At 33.7% G+C, this 10095-nt stretch overlaps 1 long non-coding RNA gene across 1 annotated transcript in view; it reads right to left on the bottom strand.

The window, feature by feature from the left end:
- The window catches only part of LOC111086940, a 58629-nt gene that overhangs the window by 17430 nt on the left and 31104 nt on the right, over positions 1-10095 (bottom strand). The gene's annotated exons all lie outside the window — the stretch shown is intronic.

The raw sequence follows: 10095 nt of genomic DNA, 5'->3' as shown, positions 1-10095 counted from the left end.
AGCTCACACAAAATGCATAATTTTGGGGTTTTTGGTCAATTACTCGGCCATATTTTGACAAATTTACAAGGAATTCCGTACCACGGATTTTCCCATTTTCAGTAATTATAAAGGGTCAGGATGCCACAAAAAGCATAATTTTATGGTTTTTGACAATTACTCCGCCATATTTCGGCCAATTTACATGGGAGTGGGTACAAAGATACCTTTTATATGTACCATACAAATAAATACACAAATGTGGGATATGCCAATTTCTGGTTATTTTGGGGTGGTCAATAGGTTAAATAAACCCCTAATATTAGGGGTTTTGGTCTATTTCTTGGCTATATTTCGAAAAATGTACGTGGGATTTAGTACAAAGATACCCTTTGCAGGTCACAAACAGAGATATAGACAATACTGGATTTTCTGTCTTTTGCTCAATCTTTCAGAGGAAAGCACAAGTTGGAGTTTTCATGAATTATTCATGTGTATGTCAACCAACTCACATGGTATTTGGTACAAAGATACCGTCTTGCAGGTCCCAAGCAGTAATATAGACAGTTTTCGATATTTCTGGTGTCAAAATTGGCAATTTTGTATTCGCCCGCGAATGTTAGCTTCTTTATTGTAATTGGCTTTTAGTCAGAGGATTATTTTTCATTAATTAAAGAATTCGTTTGTGGTTTCAGAGCATGTTTCTGTCCTAAACGCTCTGATTCAACGACATGTAAAAGGTTATTTATGTTACGAATAAAGCTGGCGTTTCAGAATCTCTACATGGAACATATTCTGTCATAAGATGTTACTTAGCAATTATTTCTCTCTAGGACTGCGAAAAATGAATTAATGTAATTAAAGCTGCTTCTTTCTGCTGGGGCTGTGACTCGTTATACCTTTGTCCCTTTAAATTTACGAATCAAAAATTCTATATATATTTGTATTAATTTGTTGTTTGTTATTAAGCACAAAGCTACACAAAGGGCTATCTGTGCTATGCCCACCACGGGTATCCAAACCCGGTTTCTAGCGTTGTAAGTCCGTAGACATACCGCTGTGCCACTAAATGGGGGGGGGGGGCATATTTGTATTAAAAACACTAGAAACCAGCAATGTATAAATTTTTCAGCAACATGTTTTTCATATCAATTACCTTACGTTGGTAAAAATCGCTAAATTCACGGCTTGAAATTGATGGGTTTAAATTTGAGGATCATCACGGATTTTGATACTCGTTATAAGTATTCTTTATGATTTCGACGAGTTTTCCCATCTGTTGAATCTTGCTTTCAAGCAATCTGTAGCTGTTTTGATAAGGCCTAAAATCTACTAAAATTAAATGATCGCATATATTAAGCTGCATTTGACTAGTAAAGAAAAAAAGAGAGAAGAAGAAATCTATGTTATAAATTAATCTGAAATGAAAAGCTCAGAAACTGACAAGATTCGAACCCGAGACACTGCTTATTGAACAGATAGATGCTTCGGAAAATTAAATACTTAATCTATTGAATATCTTTAGTGTCCAGTTTACTTTAATATTAATACAGTTCAACACTGTAAGTCATATAAACAAAAACTATATATAATTAATATTTCGTTGGATTTATTTGCTATGTGCTACCTGTGCTCTAGCCACCGCGAGGAAATAAAGCCCCGGATTTTAGTAAGTCCGTACATTTATCGCTCACTCACCAGAGGATATTTTATTAGAAAAATACTCAACATGCACTTTCTTTTCACTCTAAGTTTGAATTTATTCTAAATTTTTACTGAGAGACCTGTCTTTAGTACATAACCTACTGGCTTTGATAGTTATTTGCTCCCGACCAAACTAAACAATGAAGTTTGACAAAAACACAAATACTCGAGTTACTTATTTTTTGACAATTATCTGGTTGCTTACTCAACTGTTTAACACCTGCATGAGGCAAACTGGCGCAGTCGTGTTCATTATATAAACATGATATTATTTAAACACACCCCTGTGTTTAAATAACATCTTGTTAATAACGCTAAAATCTGGGGTTCCATTCCAAGCGGCGGGTAGAGCACAGCCAGCCCTTTATGTAGCTTTGCGCATGACAAGAAACAACCAACAACAACAAGTCTATAGCTTAAAACTTATGTTTTTCGAAATTTGAAAGCAGACCATGATAATTTTTGTAAGCTTAACAATGGACAGTGTGGTTTACAATTGGAACGACTGATGTACCCTAGAAACCATTTTAAATTGTGTGCAATTCCTAAACAAATCAGTTTCATTACGATAAAATTATCTATGGGTTTGATGAAACCCATTAAATCCAACAAATTGGGAAGACGCAACACATCATGTACACTGCAGGAAAATAGTTTTATTTAATAAATATAAATTTGTAGACTATAGATCGTTCTTTTTGACTCCTATGTTACAATATATATTATAAATGTCTCGTGTGTACTGATTTGATATCACACCATATAATGTTTTATTTATAATCTGTTGAGTATTATTCACAAATTCAAAAAAAAAAGCTCACTTACATTATGATGGATGTAGTTCAGAAGGAACACTTCTAGAGAATTCTCAACGTGAATATGTTGCAATTTTGTCCATATAAATCACCTACTTGGCAGCGCGCGCTATTCTAAAAAAAGGTTCCACAGAAATTCGATGGAATTAAAAAACATTCAACAGCAAAGAACTCGTTTCTGTCCGTTAGAACAATTAAGGCATTTTGGTTGAATACTTATTTGGAAATTGACCAGCACTCTCACTTATCCATCTACAAAATGTACAATAACTGGACTACACACAAAGAGGGAAACGTGATTCTAGGCCTAGTAACATTCAAAACATGCATGTTCACACTATAATGCAGTGGTGGACAGCTCACAACCCCCTGGGCTAAAATATAACTTATAACAAGTGCTTTGCAAGAGTTAATGCTATTTGTACATGATGACAGCAAGCTGTAGTCCAGTTAATGTTGTCCTGCGGTCCTCGAGTGTGTTTGAAGGCCGCACCTGAGGCCTACAAATTAGTTAAGGTTGCCCACCACCACTGTAATATATTAAACTGTTCACACTAGAGCACGAACGTCGGCAAACTATTCGCTTTTATTGTATTCTAATGGTGATAATACTTATGCATATGTCGAGTTTATTGTTCAGAATCCACTTCTTACTAACTTTAGGGAATATTTATTTGGTTGTTTCTTTGGAATTAAGCACAAAGCTGCACAATGGGCTATCTGTGCTCTGCCCACCACGGATATCAAAACCCGGTTTCTAGCGTTGTAAGTCCGCAGACATACCGCTGTGCCACTGAGGGGCCACACACTATTAACCCCAGATATTGCTATAATCAACTAGGCTATGGTATCTCGCATATTATCGCTTTCAGTATTTAATTCTACGATCCTGAGATGACAGTAAACTGTACAACAAAGAATCGCAGTTACAGTAGTCACAGACTTAGTAGAAACATTGTATTAGATATGAATCGTCTTTATCATTTTCTAGAAAATAAAGTTAAATAATATAAATATATTCCCGAGTATTGTTTCTCAGATTATTTTACATTTAAAAACGCATGGGGCTATCTGCTATGTCCACCGTGAGGAATCGAGCTCCGGATTCTAGCATTGGAAGTCTGTTAACTTATCATTGCTCTACTGACATTAAAATAAAAACATGAAATTGTTTCAGTTGTGCTGCAACGGTGTTTAGTGAAAAAAATTTCCCAAAACTGTCGAGAAACACAAAAAACTAGGCATAAAGCTATAAAAGAAACAAAAAAAAAGAGATAGTATTCTCAAATTTTTAATAATAATCTATAAAACAATTAATTAACATTCTATGTACGACCATAAGGTTTCTTTTAAATGTAGTCTTTCAATTTTACTTGCAAACTTCATTAATTTTTTGTTAACTTTACATAAATTTTACAACTAACCATATGTTTGCATGCTGGCAGAACACTTGTATGTATATGTCTTGACAAGACATGGCTTGAACCTTGGCGAATGTAAATTAATGACACATAAAGTATGTTGAATTGCGACTACAGAGAAGTTAGTGTTAGTACGCAAATGAGTGATTATAAAATCGTTCTATAGTGTTGTACAGAAAACAGGCGAGGGTTTGGCGACTTTTGGCACACAAATAGTTGTCTGACTGCTGCTTCACAATATTATGTTGTTGTTTTTTCGAGGAGAAAAGAATAGCACACAGAAGACATCGAGGAAACGTTAAAGGCCTTATGTCAGCCACATATGTTTAAACATGAGACAGCAATGTAGAAAACATTAACAACAATTCCAATGAAGCAAACTTCCTGAATACAGTATTTTCCTTGTATTCCAGGAAAATAAACAGGATCAGAGAATACAAATGAAAAAAAAATCAACAACAACAACAAACGGTATAACAAAAAAAAAAAAAATTAGTAATAAAGCAAAGATTGTGATAATGCCGTGAAATTCAAGAATATAACTATTAGCATACGAAACAAGTGCTTTTCTACTCTTTGTTAATAATACTGAAAAAAAAAGATTAACCGAAACTTAATATTCATAACAAAGATAACAGTAACTAACAATACCCAGAAGTCCTCAGAATGCAAAGTTATTCTGGACTCAGCAACTGAAACGTTCCAATGAAGGTTTCCATACACGGTGCTAAAAAAAACACAAGTAGGATATTGGTAGTACTTCAGAAATATCACACAGAATAACTTGAATGTGGCTATAATAAATATTATAGAGAAACAATTATTGCCTGACATGAACATGCATGAAAAGTCAAGCTAATAATAATGAATTTTAAGTACAGCTTATAAACATTTTCTATCGGTTTTGTATTTCACGATAATATATACATATGAACGATATGTACAGTGTCGCTAAAAATAATAAGAAAGCATTAAAAATAAAATTATTCTGGTGATTTAACCTTCTAAAAAACTAAATGAGTAACAACTGTTCACATGAAAGAAAACTCTAGTGAAATAGTTGGTTTTGAATGAGGGAAATCCAAGCGAAGTAAAGACAAATCAACCACAGGATTGCTATAACAAAGATCCTGACACTGCAACATAAAATTACTAGCACAGTACAAAGTCTAGTTTGAGTATTCAAAATGGAAAGTTTAATTTCTACACTTTTTAACAAAGTTCACATTTTTTGCTCTATTACGATTGTCAAGTTTTTACTTATAATACAAAATCATAAACGTTATAAGAAACGACATTGTTAAGTACGAATGCCATCTGATGATAGACTATAGAATATAATTACAGGTGGTTCGAACTGATTTCATACGAAAGTATAAAACTTGAGATACGAAAGCTGGCGGAAAGCTTACATATTTCTCATTCACAGATCTTCAATTTATACCAACAAACATTCAACGTCTGACGCCGTATGATATAGATATATATGTTCACATCTAATGTAGATAACAAAGTTCAAAAGGTTCGATGATACAAAATCAACACAGAATAATACTTATAAAAACATTAACTTATTCAGAACTTGATATCATATTAGACTAGAAGAACGTTTAAACGAGATTTACTTTTTCTAATCCACACCGAGTGTTCCACTTGTGATGGTCAAAGTGGAGTCGCCATATAGCCACGTGTGAAGAACATGTATATTACACGTGCAGTAGTCTTTACACTGAATCACAGATACAAGTCTGGATTGAAAAATAATATACCACATATTACTAGTTACCCAGACGCAAAGCTTAGGAATAGCTGAATAATAAACAGTATTAGCAAAGGTACCCGAGTCTGGCGCGGTGTTTGTTTCCTTGACTAAACGGAAATGGTGAAGCGGCGCGCGTGTGCGTCATTCGCCCGCAATTAACAAGGGAGAAAAGCTAAACAGAATCAACCTTGTAAAATTGAGAAAATGAGTACATTTGTTTAGAACCCCTCTGAGACATACCCAAAAACCACTGAAAGTTTCACTGTGATAAGAGGTCGGAAAGCTGGAAATTTTCGTTACCGACAAACAGACACGAACTGTTTTATAGTAATGATATACTGTATATCATTCGTTATACTGTAGAAGAGTAAACGTACAACTTGGTAATTAATAATGTATATACCACACCGTATTTATTACACTGTAGCAATTCACGATTTAACAATGTACACGTGACAGCAGGCCAGTAACAAATCGATTAGGCCTAACATCATTGCTAATCGAATTTAATCCTTGTAGGCCTATAACTTAAGCTACAATTTCTTCCAACAAAATATCTATTATATTAATTGATATTCATGGTGCTAATATTTATCTAAATTTATTGATTATTATCTCCTACCTTACAGCAGGCGCAGATAACCCTGGTGCTTTGCTCCATAAAGCCACAAACAACCAATTTACAGCAGGAACTATAGTTCAAAGCCGCATTAAATATGCTTGGACACGCAATAAACTTCTCTCATTATAATCTTACAGTCCTGAAAACAAAACTTGGTTCTTATATTCAACTAAGATAGTCTACATAAATAATACAAGAAACTGTACACAATGCACCCACGGTTCAAAAAGATTCGGCGCATTAGAGATTGCGTTGCCACCTTGTCCTGTTTCGTTTCGGTTAACCATCCTTGTCTGGTGCGTGCCGTAAGTAAACTCACCAAAACTATAATGTCAATGAAAAAATGTTTTTTTATAAAAAAAGACCACTTACTGATCAAAACTTGGTCATTCATATTACATAAAATAACATACACCTAAACGTCAAAGTTGCTATAACATATTCAGTAACTTATTGATTAGAACACTACACTGCTTTCCAATAACGTTAGACCACTAGCACTGAATATGTATTGATTCTGACTGAAAACCTCAGAGCAAATGTAACGGTAGTATTTTATATTAATCTATACATGTAGCAAAGACTCCATCAACCATAAAAAGTTTAGTGTACTGTATGTATATATGATGGCATACTATTACACACAAATATATACATAAATATAATACAGTCCCTTACCAAAACCGCGATATATAAAAATTATTATTTGCTTTTATTGTTATTAATATTTTAACTTTACTTGAAAGTGTTTAATCAATACAGAAAATGATCGTGAGAGATAAAGCATGTTCCAGGAACATGAATAGAGCAAGAGACATCTCTCGGTGAGCCTTTTAGGATAACTAGATTCGCGTTTCTACTTTGACAGAAACTAATAAAAAAACAAAAAACAGGCAAGAACTGAACCCGAGATTTTAGGATTGTAAGTCCTAAAGTATATCGCTGATCTACCGATAAAATGAAATATTGAAAGCAATAACGTAAAGAAATCCTAATTTAAAGTTGCAGTATCTAAAGTTAAAATGATACTCTAAAAATGCACAGTAAGTTATTAGGTTCTATCAACTGTCAAGCTTAAATATTTCATCAAGTAACGTCTAAACGCAATTGAATACTACTCTTTAATTTACATATTTCAGCATACATCTTTAAATATGTTTTGCATTAAATACTTCAGCGTTGAGTCTGAGGGGTAATAATACCAAAAAATCGATTCCCCATTGTGTAACTTTACGCTTGACAACAAACACTAAATATTAAACTTTAGGTTTAATATTCTTTTAGCCTGAAGTTACTTCGGAAAGGCTTGAAATTTTTCGAGTTTTACAACGACTAGTATATTGATTTTTTTTACAAAATTTTATATTTAAATGATCTATCTGAAATAATTATACACTAACTATATCAACTAATATTGAGATAACTATCCTTATGGAATCCTGTTAACCTTGTTGTGGCGCCATCTGTTGAACACTAAAAAATAGTAAAAACAAATAGAATCATTAAAACTGTTTATTTCTTGATTTTAAATGAAACTTTTCCCAATATATCCTGTCTATTTCCTGCGGTAGACCTAACGCAGATAGCCTTGCGCAGCTTGGCGTGTAACAACAACCAACCAACTAATAAATCCTCCATTCGTATTCCGTAATTTGCTAAGATTAATCGAGCAGTTTTCAAAAGAATATGAATGCAAACAAGCTCATATACTGTATTTGCGTTTAGACTTTAACGTCTGAGAGCACACTAGAAATCCCATATAGAACTCCTTCAACACGCTCTAAGCTATATAACAAATTACAATATGTTCATTATAAATTAAAAACGCATACAATCAGGCGCAAAGAGAAACAGTTATGATGGAACTTTTCTCTTAATTAAAATAATGAACTGAAGCCTATATTATATAAGTTTTAAGAGTTTGCTGATAAATATCGAAGCCTTCATACTGTTTTAGATCTTGAGCTGAAACATTCATATTATCATAGTTCTTGCAATAATTTTGTCAATAAAGATATATTTTATTACTAGATATAAACGACCTTATAACACCAAATTGTTTTAATTTGGACATTTAATGTTTTGTTATACAGCTTCTTCAGGAGCGTTCCACTAAAACATAAACCATAATTATAATATTAATAACAATTTGGTGTTATAAGGTCGTTTATTTCTAGTATTAAAATATCTTCCATAGACCTATAAGCACTCTAGAAATTAAATAATAGTATATACTTTGTTGTACTACTGTCGTAGGTAGTTATCACATACGTAAACATATCAGTAGTTTTATTTAAGTTTTTAGACGCAAAATTCTTAATAGTTATAGATTTTTGACAGTGAAATATATTATAGTTCATATGCTAACGTTATCCCTAAGTTATGGGCAGATGCCCCTATAGCAGAAGCCAATCATGGTCGTATTCACCGTAACATAAGATAGCGTATTCGTGACAACATCACTTTTGTGTGTGGCTACTTAGCAAGTTTTCACGAGGCCAGGTGGAAAAACAACCAAATTCCTTAAGTTCTGCTCGTGATTGGCAAACTTAGAAAGAATTGAATACTGAGAGAGTTATTTTCTCTCGGAGAAAATGCTTTCAGCTTGTGTTGTGTGTCAGGTAAAACCTTGTGTGCAGTGTTTATTTTATCTTGTATTTCAGGTAAAGTCTTGTGTATAGTTTACTTTGTGTGTCAGGGAAAGCCTTATGTAGTGTTTACTTTATGTTGTGTGGCACGTAAAGCATTGTGTAATGGTTAGTTTGTCTTGTGTGGCACGTAAAGCATTGTGTAATGGTTAGTTTGTCTTGTGTTTCAGGTAAAGTCTAGTGTACTGTTTACTTTGTTTTGTATGTCAGGTAAAGCCTTGGGTAATGTTTACTTTGTCTTGTATGTCAGTAAAGCTTTGGGCAGTGTTTACTTTGTCTTGTATGTCAGGTAAAGTCTTGGGTAGTGTTTACTTTGTGTTGTGTGTCAAATAAAGCCTAGTGTACTGTTTACTTTGATTTGTATGTCAGATAAAGCCTAGTGTACTGTTTACTTTGTTTTGTATGTCAGATAAAGCCTAGTGTACTGTTTACTTTGTTTTGTATGCCATGTAAAGCCTTGGGTAGTGTTTACTTTGTTTTGGGTGACAGGTAAAGCCTTGAGCAGTGTTTACTTTGTTTTGTGTGTCAGATAAAGCCTTGGGTATTGCTTACTTTGTTTTGTATGCCAGGTAAAGCCTTGGGCAATGTTTACTTTGTTTTGTGTGTCAGGTAAAGCCTTGGGCAGTGTTTACTTTGTTTTGGGTGACAGGTAAAGCCTTGGGCAGTATTTACTTTGTTTTGTATGTCAGGTAAAGCCTTGGGTAGTGTTTACTTTGTTTTGTATGTCAGGTAAAGCCTTATGTACTGTTTACTTTGTGTTGTGTGTCAAATAAAGCCTAGTGTATTGTTTACTTTGTTTTTTTATGTCAGGTAAAGCCTAGTGTACTTTTTACTTTGTGTTGTATGTCAGGTAAAGCCTTATGTACTGTTTACTTTGTGTTGTGTGTCAAATAAAGCCTAGTGTACTGTTTACTTTGTTTTGTATGCCATGTAAAGCCTTGGGTAGTGTTTACTTTGTTTTGTGTCTCAGGTAAAGCCTTGGGTATTGTTTACTTTGTTTTGTGTCTCAGGTAATGCTTTGGGTATTGTTTACTTTGTTTTGTATGTCAGATAAGCCTTGGGTAGTGTTTACTTTGTTTTGTAGTGACAGGTAAAGCCTTGGGTAGTGTTTACTTTGTTTTCGTATGTTAGGTAAAGCCTTGGG

Source organism: Limulus polyphemus, unplaced genomic scaffold (genome assembly GCF_000517525.1).
Source record: "Limulus polyphemus unplaced genomic scaffold, Limulus_polyphemus-2.1.2 Scaffold1572, whole genome shotgun sequence".
Classification (NCBI taxonomy): domain Eukaryota; kingdom Metazoa; phylum Arthropoda; class Merostomata; order Xiphosura; family Limulidae; genus Limulus; species Limulus polyphemus.
The sequence above is the reverse complement of the archived record's forward strand: the minus strand, read 5'-3'. Positions and strand labels throughout refer to the sequence as shown.